Here is a 22,731-nt window from a genome sequence, read left to right as displayed (position 1 = left end):
TCTTCTAATTGTCAGGTTCCAGAGTCCTTTGTTATTTTGGATACTAATCATTTATCAGATGTGTGTTTTTCTAATATTTCCTCCCTGTCTATGGTTTGTTTTTTCGTTCTCTGAACCTATCTTTTACTGAGCAGAAGTTTTTAATTTTAATAAAACCCAGCTTATCAATTTTTTATTTCATGGATCATGTTTTTCAGTATTATATCTAAAAACTCATCACCAAACTAAGGTCATAGATTTTTCTCTCATAAATTCAGTTTTCACAAATATATATTCATGTGTTCTGGTTCAATTGTACCCTTACTCCATAAAAGCTATGTTGAAATCCTAGTCCCTGGGACATCATATAAAAATGGAGTCCAAGATCAGACCATTAGAGTGAGTCCTAATCCTGTGTGGTGTCCTTATAACAGGGAAATTTGCATGCAGAGACAATCCTTGTGAACATGGAGGTGAAGATTAGAATGCCAAGGATTGCTGGCTTTCCCCAGAAGCTAGGAGAGTCATGGGACAGATTCTCAGAGTACTCAAAAGGAACCAGTCCTGCTAATGCTTTGCTTTTGGACTTCCAGTCTCCAGAAATAAGACAATACGTTTCTGTTGTTTTGAGATACTCAGTTTGTGGTATTTTGTTACATCAGCTCCAGGAAATCAAGCCAGCATGTCTAACCACCGCCTCAGTATAGGATAAGATATATCACTGCAAATTTCCCTCGTGTTCTGTGTGATGTTAATTTTTGTTGCCGACTTGACTGGATTGAGGATCTCCCAGAAAATTGGTAGAGCACACTTCTGAGTGTGCCTGTGAGAGTCTTTCTAGAGATTTGCATGTGGGCCAGGGAACCAAGCAGGGAAGACACATCCTGAATTCAGGTGGTACCTGGAATGAAAACGTGAGCAGAGGAAAAGCTGGCTTTTGCTTGTCCAGTCCTTATCGAGTGTTTGTGTTCTTGCTGCCGCTGCTGTCACCCATGGACATGAGAATCCAGCCTCACTAGCCTCTGAATGAGGATTTGCACAAGGGGCTCTTTGGGGCACTTTCAGAACTTCAGCCGTGGGCTGGGACTGCATCGCTGGCCTCTCTTGTTTTGAAGCTTCCTAATTCTGGGACTGCGCAGGTACTAGTTTTCCTTGCTCTCAAGCCTGTAAACGTCCACTGTGGGACTACTTTACTTCTGACTATGTGGGTCATTCTATTAAATCACCTCCTGTAATTTTATAGATGCTCTCAGTTCCGATTCTCTGGAGAACCTGTCTCAGTCTGTCTCTCCTAAATGTAGCCAATGTTTGGGTTTCTAACACCCGAGCTTAGTTACTTATTTTTCACTTGTTCATTTGTGGTAGTGGAGGTTGAATCCAAGGAAGCTCTACCACTGAATTACATCTCCACACTTTTTATTTTTTTATTTTTTGAAACAGGGTCTCTCTGCGTTGCTGAGCCTGGCCTGGAAATTGTGATCCTCCTCTTTTAGCCTCCTGAGTAGCCGAGATTACAGGTATGTGGCATTGCTTCTGACTTGTACTTATATATTTGACAAGCCCTGTCATTCAGTAGAATGATTTTCAGATTTATCCATGTTGCCCCACATGCCCATAGTTTCTTCTATTTATTTTTGAGTAGAATTTTTTATTAATATTTATGATCCGGTTCTCCATTCACCTATTGATGGACAATTGAGCTAATTCCAGTTTAGTGCTATTATAAATACAGCTGCTATGAATATTCTCACACAAATCTTTGTGTGAACATATGTTTAAATACTTAGTAGAATTGCTGGATCATAGAGAATGCATATGTTTATCTTTGTAAGGACATTCAAATACTTTTCCAAAGTAGTTGTAAAGTTTACATTCTCACTCTCACCATATAAGTGAGTTGACACGGCCGTACATCCACACCAACCCTCAATATTGCCAGCTATTGTTGTGGCTTTGGTTTGCACCTCGCTAATGACTAAATGATGTCGAACATCTCTGTGTGCATGTGCTTGCACACACACGCACACGCTTCACGGCCACTCATGTATCTTCATTTGTGATGTCTGTGCAAATGTTTTCTTATTTATTATTGGATAGTCTGTCTTTTTACTACTGAATTGTAAGATTTATATATTTTGGGTAAAAGTTCTTTATCAGATTTAAGACATGGCAAATACTTTTAGCAGGCTGTGGCTTGCCTCTTCATTTTACTGTTGCTATTTTTTAAAGAATAAAAGTTTCAAATTATAGGAAGCCCAGCGTATCCATTTTTGGGGAATCTTGTCTAAGAAATTTTGCTAAGATGCAAAAATATTCTCACCTATTTTTTCTAGAACCTTATAGTTTTAGTTGTGTTAGTTAGGTCTATTCTCCTCTCCAATTAACTTTTGTATGTTGTATGAAGTGGGAGTTTTTGCTCAGTTTTCTTGGTATGAACTGTCAGTTGTTTCAGCATCATTTGTTGAAAAGATTATCTTTTTTGTACAGAATTACTTTTGGTGATTGCATTATTCAGCTTTGTTTTATTACAATGAACCACTTGAGGCAGCTGACATAACAAACAAGGGTTTATTTATGTCACCCTTTTATTAGTGCAAAGTCCGAGATCCAGTGTCCCCACTTGCATGGTCTCTGGTGAGCACAGCGGGTGGTGGAACATCATGACAGCAGCACGTATAGGAGCAAATGGCTACATCCTAAGCCAGAGCAAAGACAGAGAAAGAAGTAGGAGCCAAACTGTAGCTACTGTAACAATTGTCCTACTGGAACTAGCAAGGAATCGCATGAGAACATTCAAGGATGTGGCCCCAATGACCTAAGGACTCCCACCGGACTCACCTCTCTTCAGGTTCCATTGCTTTTGGGACACACTTTTAACACATGGACCTTTTGAGGGACATTCAGCATTCAAACCATAGTATTCCCACATAATTGTAATTTCCAGTGCCCTATATTACTGCCTGTAGGTAAATTTCCATATGGTCTCATTTTCTTGACCCTAAAAAACTTATTAACACTACTTTTTTAAAAAGCAAATTATTTATTTTCTAATGAAATTGTATATATTTATAGTGTCAAACATGATGTTTTGAAATATGTAGATATTGTGAAAGGGATGTATCAAGCTGATTAACATATGCATTACCTCAAATATATATCTTTTGTTTATTGTAAGAACATTCAAAAATCTAGTTTTCTAAAGATGTTCAAATGTATAATATATTTATTAATTATAATCACCATCTTTTCCAATATATGTTTTGGATTTATTCCTCCCACTCAGTGAAATTTCATATTTATTGACCAACATCTCTCCAACTTCATTCCCACTTTAGTCCCTGGTAGCCACCACTTTATCTGTTTCTATGAGTCCATCTTTTTTAAATTCCCCATATAAATGAGATAATATGGCATTTCATCTTACTGTAACAGGCTTATTTCACTTAACATATGTCCTCCAGGTTAATCTAAGTGTCACAAATAACATTTCTTTCTTCTTCAAGGCTGAATAGTATTGTGTAAGCATACCACTCTCTTTATTCTCTCATCTGTTGATGGACTTCTGGGTTCATTCTGTATCTTGGCTGTTATGAACAGTGCTACAGTGTACACGGGAATACAGATGTTTCCAACGTACTTCATTTCCTTTGGATATAAACTCAGTAGTGGAGTTACCAGATCATATGGTAGCTCTATTTTTAACTTTTTTTTTTATTTTAAGGAGAATATACAGAAAATAATAACAAAATAACAACAACATAGAGAAAAACAAAACAAAGCAAAAACAATAACAGTGATACAAGGTTTCAAACAAAATGATAGGGATTAACAGTTGTTGTTATGCTACATATTGTTATCTTCAACAAAGTTGCTCAGATTACCAGATATAAGAATGCAAGATTGATCAAGCCATTAAAGAGAATAAAAAATAATTTTAAAAAATTGGAAACAATACACAGCTTCACTAAACGAGATGGTAGGAACTCAGCCATGGTTGTTATATTGCATATTATTGTCTTCAAATTAGTTGTTCAGATTACCAGATATGGGCATGCAAAATTGGTCAAAAAATTTAAGTATTAACTGTTCCTTTTAATAAACCACTAGACATCAGCAGTACAATTACCCCAGCTATCTACCTGTCATCTGTGTGTCTATCTATCTTTTTGATTTTGAGGAACTTCCAACTGTTTTCCATTGTTTTGTTAATTTAAATTTTCATCAACAGTGTGCAAAGTTTCCCTTTTCTCCATATCTTTGCCAATCCTTGTTATTTTTTGTCTTTTTGAAAATACTACCTCGTGAGGTGATATCTTATGGTGGTTTTGGTTTGCATTTCCCTTACAAGTGATATTAAGCATTTTTCCATTTACATTTGGGAAAATTATAGCTTTTCTTTTGAGAAATGTCTGTTTAGATCCTTTGCCCCTTTGTTATTGACTTTTTTTTTACTATTAAGTTCTTTATGTGTTTTGGATAGTAACCTCTTAGGAGTTGTATGGTTTACAAATATTTTCTACTGTTCCACTGGCTGTATCTTCATTCTGTTGACTGTTTCCTTTACTGAGCTGAAGCTGTTTAGTAGATGTAATCCTGTTTGTTTATGTTTGTTTTGTCACCTGTACTTCTTGGGTGATACCAAATAAAATAATTAGCCAGACCAATGCTGTAGAGTGTTTCCCTTATGTTTTCTTGTAGTACTTTTACAGTTACATGACTTACACTTAAACCTTTCATAAGTTTGAGTTTATGTTTTTGTGTGTGGAATGAAATAGAGGTCCAATTTCATTTTTCTGACTGTAGATACCCAGTTTTCCTGATACTATTTCTTAAGGGATTGTCTTTCCCACATTATGCATTCTTTGCATATTTATAAAAAATCAATTAACCAGAAATACATAAATTTATCTATGGACTCTTCCTTCTGCTCCATCACAGTAGCATACTGTTTTGATGACAGTAGCTTTGTAGTATATTTTGAAATCAAGTAATGTGATGTCTCCAGTTTTGTGGAGAGTCTTTTTCGTGTTTGGTTTTTGGTTTTTATTTTTTCACTCAAGATTGTTTTAATTACTTGATATCTTTGTGGTTCCATGCAAATTTTAGGATTGTTGTCATTTCTATAAAAAATGCCATTGGTCACCAGGAGTGGTGGCACATGCCTGTAATCCCAGCACTTGGGAGGCTGAGACAGGAGGATTGCTGAGAGTTTGAGGTCAGCTTGAGATACACAGTGAGCTTAAGACCAACCTGAACTATATAGCAGGGGCCTGTCTCAAAAAATCCCAACCTCTTTTATTAGGTTAATAATGTTCCTTAGTTATTCAGGGCTGATCAGGTCCACAATCTCCCAAACGAGTATACAGTGAAGGCTAAATATAAAGAGATGAATGGAATGATTTCAGGGCTCTAGGAGGATCAAAGCTCTCTCACAGAATTCAAGATTTTCTCAGGCCTAAGACCAAGACCTTTTCTGGGTGGCCCGTATTTATCAGAAGAAGGGAGAGGAGTGCTCATGAAGGGTGGAACCACTCAAGGACTTCTCCAAATAAGGTATTAAGTTAATCCACCCAGGAGTGAGTTTTTTTTTTTCATTCCTCTTGTTTAACTACTTTGTGTAGGACTTTTGGTGTTATATTGACTGAACATTCTTGTCTTCTTGATGTTAGAGGAAAAGATTCGGACTTTTTACTACTGTGTATGACCTTAGTTGTAGGCTTGTCATATATGGCCTTTATTGTATTAAAATACATTCTTTCTGCAGTGGTTGATACATTGTGTCAACTTGAGAAGTTTAGAAATTTAACTAAGTGACTCAGCAGGGGGTTGAGGTCTTCACTTTGTAAACATTCTGAGCCTGGGCAAGAGGCCTGAAAGCCACAGGGCCAAGCCACCATAGACTGGAACCTTTGCAACTATGAGCTGAAATAAATCTTTCCATTTACTACCTTGACTAGATCAGATGTTTTGTCGTGGTTACAAAGCTGACAAATGCAGCAGCATACAACTGAGTCGTGCTTTTCTTTTTTAAAATTCATTCAGTCATTTTATATCTTCTGGTTAGAGAAATTACTCCATTTAGATTCAAGGTAATTAATTATTGATTTGTAAGGACTTACTATTGCCATTTTGTTTTCTGTTTGTTTTATATTTCTTTTGTACCTTTCTTGTTGTCTTGCTTTGTTATTAGATGGTTTTCTGTACCATACTTTGAGTTTTTACTTTTGTTTGTGTGCATCTATGATGGGTTTTGGATTTGTGAGGACCATGAAGCTTACATAAAACATCTTTCAGTTTTCACAGGTCATTTTGAGTTCATAACAACTTAACTTTGATCACATTAAAAACTACTTTTGTTCTTCTGCACATTTTCTGTTTTTAATGTCACTACTTATACCTTGCTATATGATTGTCCCTTAACAAATTATTGTAATTATTACTTTTAAGAGTTTGCCTTTTAATTTTCATACTAAAGATATATGTGATTCATAAATTATCATTACAGTATTCTGGACTGAAGGCTCAATATAAAGAGATGACTACATACTCATTTTTAATCACTGAGTTTTATATTTTACTTGTTTTTATGTCATTAATTAGCTCCTTTTATTTCATGTTGAAGAACTCCCCTTGGTATTCTTTTTTTTTATTTTTTTATTTTTTTTGGTTTTTTTCCGGTACCAGGAACCGAACTCACGACCTTGCGCTTGCCAGGCAGGCGCTTTGCCGCTGAGCTAAATCCCCAGCCCCTCCCCTTGGTATTCTTTGTAAGACAGGTTTGTTTGTGATGAACTCTCTCAGCTTTTGTTTACTTGGGACAGTCTTTATCCCTCCTTTATTTCTGAAGCGCAGTCTTGTGGGTAGAGTTTTCTTTATTGGCAGTTTTCTTTTTTCCTCTTTCACTACCTTGAATACAACATCTCACTCCCTCCTGACCTAAATATAGGGAACATTTTATGAACTTGTATGTCATTTTTGAGCAGGGGTCATGCTAATCTTCTCTATAACATCCAAATTTTAATATACGTGTTGCCAAAGTGAGCATCTGCAGTTTTTGTAACTGTATCCTCTGATGACGTATCATCTTACTGTTTATTTATCTGAAAATATCTTTATTTTTCTCCTCATTTCTGTATGGTACCTTCAGTTAATATAGAGTTTTAAATTTACAAGGTGCTCTCTTTTGATATTTTAGTACTGTTATTTTCTGGCCTTAACCGTTGCTAATGAAAACTATCTCTGGTTGCTTTTCAGATTGTCTGTTTATTCGTGTGTTTTTCAGAAGTTTAACTTTGCTGTTCCTATCTGTTATTTTCTTTGTATTCATCCTGTTGGAAGTGTGTTGAACTTTCTGGATCTAGGGATTGTGGAGGTTGTTGTTATTTTGTTTTATTTTCTGGCAGGATAAAATTTAGACAATATGTAACCAATAGTAATTCAAATACCATTTTCTGATCAATTCTCTTGCCCCTCCTCTACTTGAGGTCCTGTTGTTCATTGGTAGAACCACTTACACTGTCTCTCAAATCACTAAAGCTCATTTAATTGTTTTTAGCATCTCCTTCCTTGTGCTTCCATTTGGAGGATTTCTCTTGGGCTGTCTTCCAGCTCACTGAACCTGTCTTCTCCAACTTAGAGTGATACATTCTAATGCTTTTGTTTTTCACATTTCAGATTTTTATTTTTGCAGTTCTAGAACTTCATTTTAATTCTTTTTATAGTATTAATATTCTTCTCAAAGACCCCAGCTCTACATATTAAATACATATTTTCCTATATATTTATTATAGTTATTTTCAAGTTCCTTGTCTTGGTTCATTCAGACTACTATAACAAAAATATCTTTTAAAAAAATAAGCATTATATATATGGATCGGTGGCATAACTGTACTACTGGTGTCTCATGGTTTGTTGAGGGGAACAGATAGTGATTAAAAGGTTTTTTTTGTATTTAGACCAATTTTGCATCCTTATATCTGGTAATCTGAGCAAGTTATGTGACAACAATTTGCAGTATAACAACCATTGGTGAATTCCTACAGTCCTGTCTAGTGAAACTACGGGGGCTGGGGATGTAGCTCAGCGGCACAGCGCCTGCCTGGCAAGCACAAAGTGGTGAGTTCGGCTCCCAGTAACAGAAAAAAAACCAAAAATAAAAAGAAACTATATATTGTCTCTAATGTTCTTTTAAATTATTATTTTCTTATTCCCTTTAATGATTTGATCAATCTTCTATTCTTTCATCTGGTAATCTGAGCAACCTTGTTGAAGATAACAATATGTTATATAAAAACCACTGTTAATCCCTATCATTTGGTTTGAAACCCGATATCATTGTTAATGTCCTTCCTTTGTTTTGTTTGTATTTTGCTGTTGTTCTTTTTTTGTACTATTTTCTTTAAAATAAAAAAAAAAATCTTAAACCCGGCAGTTTACACATAATAGAAATTTATTTCTTACCATTTTGGAGACTGGGAGGTGTAAGATCAAGGTTTAGCAGATAACCTATTTTGTGAAAGCCTGCCTCCTCATACACAGCAATTACTTTCTTGCTGTGTCCTCATATACTAGAGGGGTAGCTACCTCTTGGTGGTCTCTATTATAAGGGCACTAATCCCACTCATGAGGGCTTTATCCTCTAAGCACATCCTAAAGACCGAACCTCCTATACTGTCACACTCCTGATTAGGTTTTAACATATGGATTTCAAGGTGACACTGATACTCAGATTATAACTACATTATTATCTGCTATATTTATCACTTTGCTTTTATCAATTGACTTGTCCCCTGACTGGGTTATGTTTTCTCCTGTCTTTTCACATGTCTAGCAATTTAAACAATTTTCTTATGCATTGAGAACTCTGCATTCTGTGTTCTTCTCTGAACATTTAAGTTTTGTTCCAATAGATAAATTATCAACAGATCTCTTTGGTCTCTAGGGGTTTGGTTAGGCTTTAGGGGTTAGAGTAGACCTATTGTGAGTTTTCCTTTTATCCTTTGGTGAATTCCTTCACCCTGGAATGTGTTACTTAAGCTTAGGGTGCGGCCTTTCTGAAGTCTCAGTGCAAAGATCGAGGTCCTTCCTAAGGCCCTCTCGTGTGATGGGATTCAAACTGCAAACTTAAGACTCTGTCTCCATGATGGACAGCTACTGAATCTTCTCCGCAATGGTTTTCTTCAGATTTGCAGTTATTGTTTTACCTATAGGCATCTTGGAATTTCACCCGACACATTCAGGGTTTAGATGTCAACCAAGGATTTTAGTGGAATCAATATGCAGATTTGGGAGCTATCCTTTTGTAGTTCTGCCTTTCTAGGAATTCCCCTCTGATTTCCAGCTGCTCTGGGAAGTCTGACACTATTATCTGACTCCCCAGTATTCCTGAGCTTCCTGCTTTACTGCTTTCTTCTTTCCTGAACTTTCTGCTCAAGGAACCCACCATACCACAGAGTCCTGCCTATCCTCAGGTCAAAAGCTGAGTAAAATTATCTCATTCATGGTGATTCCCTTCCATCAAGGGAGGGGCAAATCTCCTGTTTATGCCTGGTTTTGATAATTTTCCATTACCTTCAAGCTGTTATTTTTTTCTTCTTTGTCTAGAGTTTACAGTTAGTATCAGTAGGGTCATGAGTATAATACAAGCCTTTATCCTCATGTGGGAATGTCCTGACTTCTCACTTTTGAAAAGCAGGTAATATTTATCTAATGATGTTTTTCCCTGTCTGTGTGAGAATTAAATATGACTATGTTTTAGTTCATTTGTGTTGTTATGACAAAATTTCCAAGGCTGGGTAACTAATAAAGTAAAGAGGTTTACTTGGCTTACAATTCTGGTGGCTGAAACATCCAACCAGCATGGTGCCAGCACCCTGCTGAGGACTCCTGACTGTGTTACAGCGTGGTAAAAAAAAACAGAAATGGAAACAGCTGTATGGCAGAAGGGACCAAGTATGAGGAAGGATCTCAGTTTACAATCATCTGCTCTCAAAGTATTAATCTAGTCCCATGAGAGCTAGACTCCTCAACCCATTCGTTAACCCCTAGAGGGCCTCCCCTTTCACAGTTCCACCACCTCCCAACACTACCACACTGGGGACCATGCTCCCAACACATGGGCATTGGGGAACACATTCAAACCATATCCAAGCCATGGGAGAATATGCACGTAAAGTCCTGGCATAGGTAGATGAGTTGGTTTCCTTCCCTTTAGGTTGAATTAGCCTCTGCCTCCTTATGTCTTCCCTTCATTAGTCCTTGCTTTGCAATCTGGGTCCAACCTGCACAGGTCTTAATGTCTTTCCAATACGGCAGACCACTGGGAATTTGAGGAGAGAGATCTTGTGTCTGTAAGTCTCCTTTATTTTTAAGCTAAAAATCCTGCTTTTCCTGCTGTTTTTCAGCCCCCCGGTTTTCTTTAGGAAATTTGAAGTTTCTTTAACCATCCTAATGTACTTCTTTATTAAAGAATGTTTTAAACTCAAGCTCCAGTTCTGCCATTTCTGCCAACTCCTGAGTTTCAATATTCCCATCTGGAAAATGGCACTATAATTCCTATTCAAGGGCAAGCTTCTGCCAATATTGGCGGGAAGGGACAAGAACAGTTCTCCTCATCTGAGGTTCCTACTGTCACTGACGGAGGGGTGAGCACTCCCTTCTGGGTGACGAGGAAGAGTTGGGACTGTCTGTTAGAACTGGGGGAAGGCTGCTATAGTGGATATTCTGGATCCAGACTCCTATCTGTTGGCTTTACCATCTGCAGTGTGGCTTCCTTTTCAAGGGCATCTGGTGGTGCAGTTCCCCTGCCAGTGCGGCTGTGATCAGTGTTCTAAATTACCAAGGGCAGTCACATATTCCTCTTGTAAATTTCTCTTCTCTTCCAAAGATCACAGAGGCTATTCTCATCTGAGAAATCCATGTTTTTCCTGTTATTACAATTTTGACCCAGTTCTTTTCCAAATAGTGCTGGTCTTTTGATGCTATAGAAACATTTTCTTCCATCTTGAGTATCTCTATAGGAAACACTAAGGTCAAATAATATAGTCTCTCAAATTTTCTCTTTGATCCCAAAACTTGTTTGGAAGGAAGAGGAATAGTGACAATTTGTTTATTTTCCAAATGAGCGAAAGTACTAGCAAAGGTCTACTGCTCCCTTATGAAGTGCTTACTCCAAGCAAGCTAGGTGGTCATAGAATTTATTATCCAAAGCAGTGTACTTTGGAGAGCGGAAAAGTACAATGTCAATAATTGTCAATAATTGTGCTATGACTACCTCAGGAAAATTGGAGTGTGTATGGCATTGTGCTGTTGGACGTAATGGAGTCTGACTTCTTATAAAAATGGCTCGTATTTTATGAAAACATGTTAGGCAGCCAAATCAGCAGATATACAGATGAAATCCTTTTTCTCCATTACTCTACAGAGACTTCTTTTCTTAGGAACTTTGTTGTCAGGTGGCTTACTCTACTAGTGCTGGAGTCTTACATAGGATTGCCTGAGTGAGCCACCAGAGAAAAGGACCAGTGCGGTCACTTTTATCTCAAGCACTCAGTTATCAAGGCAAAGGCAAGCTCAGATCACCTGCGTGCACGTCAAGGACTCATTGCCCCTCACTGTGCTGCGATCCGCCTAGCTAGTATCTGTTTACTCACACAAGCCCTGCAAAAGGTCACTGCCTTCCCCCACAGGTACCGGCTGGCATGTGACGGAGCTTCAAAATGATCCATCCTCCTCTCTTCCAGTTCAATTTAGCCCCAGTCCCGGCCCCAGCCTAAATTCCAAACAGAATATTCAAGAAATATACTTATTAGACTCATCTTGCTCATTTTCTGAACAAATGCTTTTTGATGTCTTGCACCTTTTCACACAGCTTTTCTTACATGTAGAAGTCTTCCTCCTTTCTAACCCTTTCTATCTGGTAAGATTGTCTTCATTCTTCAAGCCTGTCTGAATATCATGGACTCTGTGAAACCTTTTCTGATTCTCCTCACCTTCACTATTCTGCTTCAGGCCTCAGAATCTATTAGGATTTGTTCTGCTAATTTAATCTCCAAAAAACATGGCAGTGGTTTAAACAAGGTACTATTTGCCTTTCACATAGCAGTCAGAAGATCAGTAGTCCAAGGCTGGTGGCTTTTTTGTGCCTTTAGGAATGCAGGCTTTTCAAAGTGTGACTGTGTATTGAAGGTCACCTCATTGTTCAAGACAGCTGCTGGAGTTACAGCTGTTTGTCCATATTACAGCTGGAGAAGAAACAGGATGAAGACAAAAAGGAGTTGTTCCAGCTAATCAGGTCCCACTTGCATTAATGCCATGAAAGATTTTTCATTATGTTTAACCAACCTTGAATTCCTAGAATTAATCTACATTGATCAAAGTGTATTATCATTTATTTATATTGCTTGATATTTCTTGCTGTGCTTTAAAATTTTTGTACTTGTGGCTCATGAGTGAGAAAAGACTAATTTTTTTCTCATTATCTTATTCAGGTTTTGGTGGCACAATTACGTTTCATAAAACAGAAAGAAGCTCTTCTCTTTTTTGGCATTTTAAACACTTATATAGGACTGGAATTATTTGCTTTCCTCAATGTTTTATAGAATCTCTATGAGTAGACTTAACTATGAATTCAAGTTTTTTAAATGACTACATGACTATTTGGGTTTTCTATTTCTTGTTGATATGTTATTTTTTAGGAATATATTTATTTCATCTAAACTTTCTTTAATATATTCAGATTTTGTCTGATTCCTCTGCTTACCACTTCATTGCATTCCACACAATGCTTTGAGTTCTCCCTGTTCACCTTCTCTCTCTTCACCTGTGTCCAGTCCTCTGCAATGTCATGTATTGAGTCCTGTGACCCAATTATTATATTTTATTTCTACAATTTTCTTTTGTTCTTTGAATCCAGTTATTCTTTTTGAAAGCTTTTGAGCATTCAGTAACTTTATTGAGATACTGGAGATGTACAAGAATGGTGTGTTTTATGGTGTAGAATTTGTTAAATTTTGATCTATGTAATACTCATGAACCCATCATCACAAATAAAAAATGAATGTGTCCATCAGCCCTAAAATTCTCTTATTTCCCTCTATAATCCCATCTTCTCAGCTCTCTTGCTTCCTTCCTGTCCCCTAAGCAACTGCTAATCCAATTACTATTACAATAATTTTTATTTTCAGAATTTCATATAAATGAAATCATATCATATGTACTTTCTGAGGGTGAGTTTAGATTTACTTATCATAGTTATTGTGATAGTCATTTATACTTTCGCTTTCTCTTTATTGGTGAATAGCATTTTACTCTGTGGATGTATAGTTTGTCTATTCATTCACTTGTTGGTGCTGGTTGGATTCTTTCCAGTTTTGGGTTATTTCAAATAAAGATGCATGGACATTTTTGCACAATTCTTTATACAGATGTATACTTTCAATTCTCCTGAATGGGGTGGATGAATTATATAGTAGGCAAACGAGTAAACTTGTAAGAAACTGCCAACTCTTTCCAAAGTGTTTTCACTGTTTTACAGTCCCCTTAGTAGCGTCCGAAGGTTCTGGATGCTGCATATCTTCACCAATACTTTGGTTAGTCTTTTTAATTTTAGATGCTTAAATAAATGTACCTGTATAGAAGTTTCTCAATGTGGTGAAAATTTGCATTTTCCTAATAAAAGAACTCATTCTTGGTTTCATTGATTTCCATTTTTTTTCTATGTCATTGATTCCCACTCTGATTTTTTTATTCCTTCTTTTCTTCTGCTTATTTTAGGTTTCATTTGCTCTTTTTTTCTAGTTTCTTAAGGTGGGAGATGAAGGCATTGATTTGAGACTATTATTTCAATTTAGGAATTTAATTTTATAACTTTCTGTCTACTACTTTGCTGAGGTCTCACATATTTGACCTGATGCATTTTCATGTATAGTCAGGTCAAACTGCTTTCTAATTTCCCTTTTGTGTCTTGAGCTATCAGTTATTTACAAGCATTAGCTTCCAAATATTTGGAGATTTTTCCATATATCTTTTTGTTACTGATGTTTAATTTAATCCAATTGTGATTTTAGAATATCCTTTTATGGTTGAATCCTCTCTCCAAACTGGGGATTGAACCCAGGGCCTTGCGTATAGTAGGCAAGTGCTTTGTCCCTGAGCTACACTTCCAGTCCTTTTAAATTTTTTGGGACAGGGTTTCACTATTGTAACCCAGATTGGCCTCAAATTTGCAGTCCCCCTGTCTCAGCCTCCCAAGTAGCTGGGACTACAGATGTGTGGCACTGCACTCAGAACTTGAAACAGTTTAAACGCATTAAGATTTGTTTCAAGGTCCAAAATTTGGTCTATCTTGGTGAATGTTTTTCATGTACTTAGAGTGTGTATTCTTCTGTTATTGAGTAGCATGTTCTATAAATGTCAATAAGTTGTTTGATAGAACTGTTAAAGTCTTCTATAAACTTATAGATTCTATTGTTCTGACAATTATTCAGAGAGTGTTACTGAAATCCTTGGTACTACAATGGGTTTGTCTATTTTTCCTCAAAGTACTGTCAGTCTTTACTTCAGGTATCTGTTCCTCTGCCGTTAGGTACATACACATTTAGGACTGTTGTGCTTTCTTTCTTGTTGTTGTTACATTATGTCTTCTTGATAAATGTTCCCCTTTAGTATTGTGAAATAGTGCCTTTGGTTCCTGGTAATATTTTCTGCTCTGAAATCTACTTCAATATTAAGGTAGCCACTCCAACTTTCCTTTGATTAGGGTTAGCGCAATGGGTCTTTTTCTGCTTTCATTATTAACCTACTTACGTCTTTATGTTTGAACAGATTTCTTGTAGGTTGCATATAATAATGAATCTTGTCTTTTTAAAAAACATAACTTGATCATCTTTCTTTTACCTGGGGTGCTTAGGTCATTTATAGATGAGTGTTTTTATTTGTATATTTAGGTTTAAATCTAACAGCTATACTGTTTTTTATTTGTCTCAAGCGTTCTTTGTTCCCTCTCTACTTCTTTATCTGCCTTCTTTGGAATTAATTGACTCTTTTTTATGGTTCCATTTATCTCCTCTGTTGGCTTATTAGCTGTACGTCTTCACTGTGTGGTAGTAGTAATTGCTTTAGAGTTTATAGCATATATTTTTACCTTACCACTCTCTACCTTCAAAAGGTACTGTCCACCTACACTACAAGAACTTTACAGATGTGCTTCCATTTTTGGCCTCACAGCTTTTGTGATGCTATTGTCATACACTTGATTCTACACTATGCCTTAAATGCATTTTCATTGTTTTTGTTTTAACAGTCAATTATTAATATTACAGATATTTATTATTTATATTGGGGCCAGGGATATAGCTCAGCGGCACCTCTTAGGTCATCTTTTGCTGGGAAAGATTAGCTGCATCACTGCTAACATCACTGACCCTAGCTGGAGGCCCAGCTCAGCTCTTGCTCTGGATGCCACAGCACTCCTCTATGCGGTGGAGACTTCAGTTTTCCCACCCAGTGCTCATTCTCTCCTTGATTTTAGTCAATGTGCACCAAAAAGGAGACTAAGTCCCACTTCACTTTGCAGCTAGTCCACAACCTATGATCTGGCCAAAATGAGTAGAAGTTGTTTGAGAAAATTTCTTGGAACACTCTTAAAAATGACAAGAGAGTTGGGAAGCACATTTTGGCCCTCCCCACTCCCCTCTTACTGCCATCTGGAGAGCAGAGTTATGGAAAACACTCCAATTTAAGGACGGACTCCTTCTAAGGAAGGTAGAGAAGATAGAAGAGGTCCAGGTTTCTGGTGATGATCAAAAAGCCATACTAGCTCGCAATTACCTACCTCCCATTTATTTTAATGAGAGGGGAAAAAAAAACCTTTGCGCCAGTACTGTCCCCTTTCTGGAGTCAGAAGCAGGAGGCAATATAGGGCTCACACAGAGCCAGAATTCACTCAACAATGTTCCATGATAAGAATACATTAGCAGTTCCTGAGCCAACATTTGGGTCCTCCGCTTGTGGTCATTGCCTTCCAGGATGCCATGTCCTCTAAAGAGGTGGAAGATTCGATGCTGACCACCAAGGGCAAAAACAGAGCACTTTGAAGAGTAGAATGGCGTGGCCTCCTCTGGGCCTTCAGATGGTTATGTGAGGCTCCTCTTCTTGGGGTCCCCAGCTGGCATTCATATTATCAGCAACAGCGCTGCCATACGTGAGCTTTATAACCACACCTGGGAATAGTTTTCTCCCATGGTTTCCGGAAGACCTTCCTTCATTGGTTTACAGCAAGAGGGTGGATGAGGTAGAATTCTCAAAAGCAGAGAGTGATGTAAATGACCTGATGGTGAATCTCAGCAGTGTAAAGAAGCTACCGTTATGATGGAGAAGCAACTTTTTTATTTTTATTTTTTGTCTTTTATGAGACAGAGTCTCACTATGCAGATCAGGCTGGCCTTGAACTCACTTTGTAACCCAGGTTGGCCTCAAACTTGAAACAATCAGCCTGCCTCAGTCTCCTAAGTTCTGGGATTACAGGCATGCGCCACCACACCCAGCTGGAGAAGCAACTTTTGAAGATGATGAAAAGGTCAGGGAAAAAGGAGCTTGTGCTTCACATCCTAGACACTATGGTGTTTCTTTAAAAACTTGTACATCTTCATCCTCAATTGCTACTGGGTCTATGGCTCATACAGGTCTAAATCTGTTACGCAGAGCCCTGACAGACATGATAGAGTTGTAACACCAGTCATCTAAGTATGCTAAAATAGCATGGGATTGGTAATTTTACAAAACAAATCAGATGACAATTTTCTTCTATATGTCTTGAAATCACTGATATGCCACAAGCCTGACTGTCAGTTAAGTGTTCAGCTGTGGCTTAGATTTAGCATGAAGGGTAGTTAGAACAATTAGTAGTTCTTCACCCTTTACGGTGAAGCCTGAAGTTGTGCGGTAGTACCAGGTCTTGAATGTGCAGTGCCTGAAGACCTTCCCTCATTGGTTACCTTTGAAACAATCTTTTTCATAATAAAATGCTAAAATTACAGAAAGAACTTTGCCGGGAAAAAATGGCAGTGCAAGCTGGGCATGGGGGCACACACCCGTAATCCTAGCTTTCTGTGAGGCTGAAGCGTGAAGATCACAAATTTGAGCCCAGCCTGGACAATTTAGCAACTTAGTGTCTCAAAATAAAAAAATACAAAAGGGCGGTGGGCTGGGGATTTAGCTCAGTGGCACAGTGCCTGCCTGGCAAGCGCAAGGTTGTGAGTTTGATTCCCAGTACTGGAAAAAAAAAAAAAAAAAAGGGTTGGGGATGTAACTCAGTGCAAAGCACCTGTGTTCAACCCCCAATACCAAAAAAGAAAAAAAAAAAAGGCAGTATGATTGGGGTTGTAAATATGCGGACCCTATAACGTTACAGCTCCCTCCTAAGTATATGCCCTAATGCAGAGGTTGGCAAGCTTTTCCCTAAAAGGCCCTGGGCGTTCACACTGTTGGCTTTGCAGGCCATATGACCAGTTTCTGTCACAACTCCTCAATTCTGTATTCATTGTGCAAATATGGCCATAGACAATATGTAAATAAATAGGAGTGACAATATGATTTATTTATAAATACAAGTAGTGAGCCAGATGTAGCCAACTCATTCAAGAGAAAATCATCCAGGTATGTGCCAAAATACAGGTTAAAAAAAATGTAGTGTGCTATTTTTCATTATAACCGCAAATCACAAACAACCCAAACCCAAATGTCCATCAATAAGAAACTCAGCAAATAACCGTAGTGTACACATACCCAGGCACTGCCAAACAGCAAATCAAATGACCTGCACAGTACGCACAACGACATTCTTATAGGACTCAGATCCAGAACCAGAACTTAAAGACAAAACGTTGAGAAAAAAGTAGCCAGACACAAAGGGGTGCCTTCTGTATACTATTTGATTTGGTACAAACTGCATTGTCTAGGAATACACACTTAGGTGGTAAAACTGTCAAATAAAGCAAACAAGTGCTAGGAAGAAAGTTGGAAAGCAAGAAACAGTGGCGACCAGGAATGAGCTCGGAGAAGGGCTCTGAGTGATGGCAACGTACTACTCCTTGACTTAGGTGATGGTCATGTGACGTTCACTAGTTAACACTTTACAGAACTACAACTGAGTTTTCATGTGTTTTTTTAGATGTGTGTAAACTCCATTTAAAAATGTGGGATTTTTCAAAGGTACTTTCCATCTACAAAGTGCTACACATGACAGGTGTTAGTAATCTGATGTCGGGGTCTCTCTGGAATGAGTGGTGTTACTCAGTGCTTTTATTTGCTGTGTATGAGCAGGTGCCTGACTTCCTATGTGCTGGGAGCTGAGACTGATCAGTCAAAGGACAATTCAGAAGCACATTAGCCAGGGCTTTGCGTCCATGTACGTTCACTTGCACCCAAGATGATCTCTTAGTAGCTCATATGTTTTTTATTTGTAATCTGCAAAATACTAATGTGCACACCCTTGGGAACAATCTCTGCATTGTTCCTGTAAGTGAAATCAGACACTGACTACATGGTATTCTGGAATAGTAGAGGTCTGCAGCTGTCTTCCCTCTTTCACTCTGAAAAATATTATGAAATTGAGAAGTGCTATCTTTGATAGTGTCTCCTGGGAGCGGAGCACGTGATGAACAGACTTCCACGGTGGAAGAGATGGGTGAGGAGGTTAAGTAAATTTTCTTTGTGTAGTTCCCATTAAACTTCAATCAGAGTTACAGAAAGAAATTTCCTCCAGGCGGCTGCGAATACAGGTATTGGTTTGACTTTAATAAAAGTCACAACTGATCTCTCTGAGGTCTCTCGTGGAATGAGCTCAGCAGAATTCAGGCAGGTCCTTGAGAGGAAAAGCGCCCACTTAAACATCGCATTATCCTAATAATCCCATTCCAGAGCCACCGTCCCATTATTTTAAAGGTCTTCATTTGCAAATTGTGGTATTTGAAATTTTTCTTTTTACATTATTGCAGAAAGCAGATGGGTCTTTCTGAGGGCCACAACCTATTTACAAACTCCATTCCTTCCAGGCCGGTGTTAGAGGGCGTGGTGGGTAGCCTAGGCCACTCTGCACCTTCACATCATTGCTTTGATTAAGCTGTATATTTAAAGCAGCACCTGATTTGGTGGCAAGACCAATTTTAATGAGATTTGTTAAGAAAAGAAAAAACTCTCTGCTAAGAATGCAGGTGGTCAGCATGCACAACAGGATAATTTTTTCCCAAGACATGATGACATCTCACTCATCCATGTGTTATCCAACAAATCTTTTCAGTGTACCTACTGTGTGTTAGGCACTCTTCTAGGCACTGAAATAAAACAAGTATTACGATAGATAATGAATCTGCAATCTAGCAAGGGAGAGAGTGAACAGGTAAAAAGTAAGATAAATTCAGATAATGAGAGGTATGAACAAAGAACCCTGGAAAATAGGTTAGGTGATGAGTAGGGATGGGGCTGTAATACAGGTTAGGGGTCGAAGCCTCTTTCAGAAGGTAATTTGTAAATTGACAACTAATTGAGAAGGAGCCATCCATGCCTCTATAATAGGCAAGGAGGTTCCAGGGAGAGGGTAGAGCAAGTGCCAGGTGCTTATGGGAAGAAATTTGGTGGCCCTAGCATACACTAAACATGGAAGAGGGGATCTGAGATACATTTGGAAAGGTGGGCAGGGGCCGGTTCTACAGAGCCTGTGGGTAGGCCTTCAGATTTTATTGTACATGCAACATACCTTTGCTTTCTAAGTATACAAATAAATATTTCTTCAGATAATATATAGCTTTCTGGGATGCACAGGCACTTGGATGGGTATGAAGGAATAAACAAAGTGGCTCCGAATCCTGGCATTGCCCCTAATTTGTGGGCAACTATAGGAAAGGCTCGCCAGCCTCACCAAGCCCTGTCAGTAAACCTGGTGTACTGGCGATGTCTGTGAAATGCCTGGCCAGTTCAGGCTGACACTCAGTAGACACTTGATCATTTACAGCAGAACTTTAATTTGAATGACCTTGCAGACCCGCTGAGCCCCTGGGGCAGCCTTCTTTTCAGTAAAAGCTCATTGTTGAAAAATGAGGTCAGGCCAGTGTAATGCATCAAGGAAACTCCAAAGCTATTAACAGATCTTGGGCAGGTGGCCTTTGGGTAGTAGGACAGGCACTTGGTTCAGTTGCTGGCTCTGCAGCTCACTAACTGGATAATCCTGGGAAACTGAGCCTTAGCTTCCAAATTCAAAAAACATAACCACCGCCATAAGTATGGCCCTGTGCATCTCCAGAGTTAGGAGAACATCTGATGATGACAGGTGACATGTTAACATGTTAACATGTTAACAGGTGACATGATGTTACACAGGTGACATGTTAACTTCTCAGGCTCCTTCTGCTAACCCTTCACTCTCTACCCATGGAGATGGAGGAGAATCCACCATGCCCTCTGCGTAAGTCCATGGCCAGCCCGGGAGTTGGAGGACAGAGCACGTGAATCCCTCAGGACTTTCCTTATGCTTAGTCTCTACTAGAGTTAGAAGAATTCACTTATGAATTTCCTTCAGCTGCCCTATAATTTACACTCTCTGCCAAATTTAAAATGACTGTAATCTCATTCCTTGGCACATATCCCCTCTCTTTGAGAAGGTAAGGATACCTTAACAGGTACCACCGCCATCTCCTCCTTGGTACTCTGCCACCCAGGATTCTCATTAGAATGGTGACAGTGACACCAGCAGGGGCTCTGGTCAGCTTTTCTGCTGCTGAGGAGAAAGGGTCCTGGATTCAGGACTGCAAGGAGACGTTCCTTTTTTGCAGCCAAAGGAACACAGAGAAGAGAGGCGAGGCTGACACCAGGTCAGCATGCCGGGAGCACGGAAGGCAGAGCTCAGCCTTGGATGAGGAGAAAGGTGACCCATGGAATTTTGAGAAAGAGCAGCTCCAGCCTAAGGTCTACAGATCGGTGATTTCCACTTATGAACTGAGGTGGGGACCTAAAGGGACAAATGTAACCAACCTAGACATCTGGGACAAAGGAGGACAGGAGGAGTGTACATGTAAAATGATCTGGTTTGAGTTTTGGTTTTTTTGTCCTTGAGAGCATGACTGGAGGCATGTTTGCAGAAGTTTGGGAAATGAAGATAATGTGGCAAGGGGCAGGAATGTGGAGAGGGATGGGGCTCTCTGCCAGGGAAGGTGGATAACACAGTCTCCTGTCTGACCGTCAGGAGAGTTGTGTGCAACAGGGCAAGATTTATCATGTTCCCATTCACAGGTGAGAAGACTGAGTCTGAGCTACTAAAGCCACACCCATTGGGACCCAGCTGACAGAAGGAAGTACCTCCGCTTCAGTCCACAGGAGGTCCTCTCAGTACCCTCCACCTCCCTCACCATCTCCCTGTACCCCGGAGGGAAGAGGGAGAATCCAGACCCCCAGGAATGATGCTGACTGCTCATTAGCCTGAAGGAGAAAAAGTGGATGCATAGCTCTCTCTTGTTTAAAGGAACAATTTGTACTGATTAGGAAAGGCATTTGTTCAAGTCTGCAAATCCTTTTAAGAACTAGAATCCACTTCTGTTCTGAAAAGGCCTGCACTCAGAGCTTCTAACTGATGATAATTACTAGTCCATTATTCTCTTGTGGAGCCCTTGGCCCTGCAGAGCACCTTGAGGGGTAATGCCTGCAGGCCCAGTGCTGCCCAGCAAGACTCCTGAAGCTCCTCCCTTAGGAACCAATGTCAAGGGCTCCAGGAGAAACCAGCAACAGCCCCACTGTGGTCTGAAACTTGTGCTTTTTGCCAGATAAAATACATGTATGCCACTTGGGATGGTTTTTAAAATTATGTGTCTTTTATCTGAAATTAAAATTAAATTAAACTTTAACTCGGCCTCCTATATTTTAATTTGCTAAGTCTGCCATCCCTTACATGCCATCCATCCCTTTCCCACAAGACTGCGTCCCAGCACCTTAAATTATATGTGACCACTTTGGTGAGAATGCCTTTTGTCCCTCGGGTACCTCAAAATCTGCTGGGGTGGGAAGAACACAGGTAGAGACTGATGCTTCTCTGTGCAAGGGTCCTGTAGGACTTCACATAGTCCAACTCACTTTAACCCCACCATAGCACTCCTGTCCCAGGGTCGGAAACTGAACATCAGAGAGCTTGCCTTTCTCAAACTGACCTCCCCTGTGAGTGGCAGGACTAAGGTTTGAAGCCTTGCTTGGGGATCCCAGGGAGAGAGCGTGTGTAGCTCTGTGAAGTTACCTCGCGAAGCCTCTGTTTCCTCTATAAAACAACAGAGGATTAAAGTTCCACCAGCCTCCTGGGAAGGATTAAATGGGATGCTGGGTTGACATCACTGCTCCAGGGGCTGGCACACGCTTAGGGCTTGATGTATGAGGATGGCTTCTGGGTTCACTTCCAGCTTCCACCTTCGGTGGTCCAGTGCCATCCGGTACCCACGGCAAGGCAGTTTGGCCTAGACGCTTCCATCTGGGACCTGCCTTGGCTTTTGGGAAGGGACTGGAGACTAGGAAATGTGTGTAGCCTGGCACTGGCTTGGTGGGGCTCCAGGTGCTATCTCTGAGCATTGGTTTTGTTGTCGATAAAATGAGGGACAATTGTGCTCAAAGCCTCGGTGTGTGCAGTAGCAAGGTGATGCTTCCAAAGGGCCTTCAAAGTCCCAAACCTCCAAGCTGTCCAAGACCTTGCACAAATGTTCACACTTCCACCTGGGCATCTCC

At 39.4% G+C, this 22,731-nt stretch overlaps 1 long non-coding RNA gene across 1 annotated transcript in view; it reads left to right on the top strand.

The window, feature by feature from the left end:
- Positions 1 to 21,798, top strand: part of LOC106149708 — a 50,130-nt gene extending 28,332 nt beyond the window's left edge. Inside the window, exons 3-5 of the long non-coding RNA XR_001236033.1 lie at positions 1,420 to 1,496; positions 20,805 to 20,972; positions 21,262 to 21,798. This is a non-coding gene — a long non-coding RNA (uncharacterized LOC106149708). The remainder of the gene's footprint in view (positions 1 to 1,419; positions 1,497 to 20,804; positions 20,973 to 21,261) is intronic.
- The last annotated feature ends 933 nt before the right edge of the window (positions 21,799 to 22,731 follow it).

Source organism: Chinchilla lanigera, unplaced genomic scaffold (assembly GCF_000276665.1).
Source record: "Chinchilla lanigera isolate Chin_1 unplaced genomic scaffold, ChiLan1.0 scaffold00051, whole genome shotgun sequence".
Classification (NCBI taxonomy): domain Eukaryota; kingdom Metazoa; phylum Chordata; class Mammalia; order Rodentia; family Chinchillidae; genus Chinchilla; species Chinchilla lanigera.
Note: the sequence above shows the minus strand (reverse complement) of the source record. Positions and strands in the feature narration are given on the sequence as shown.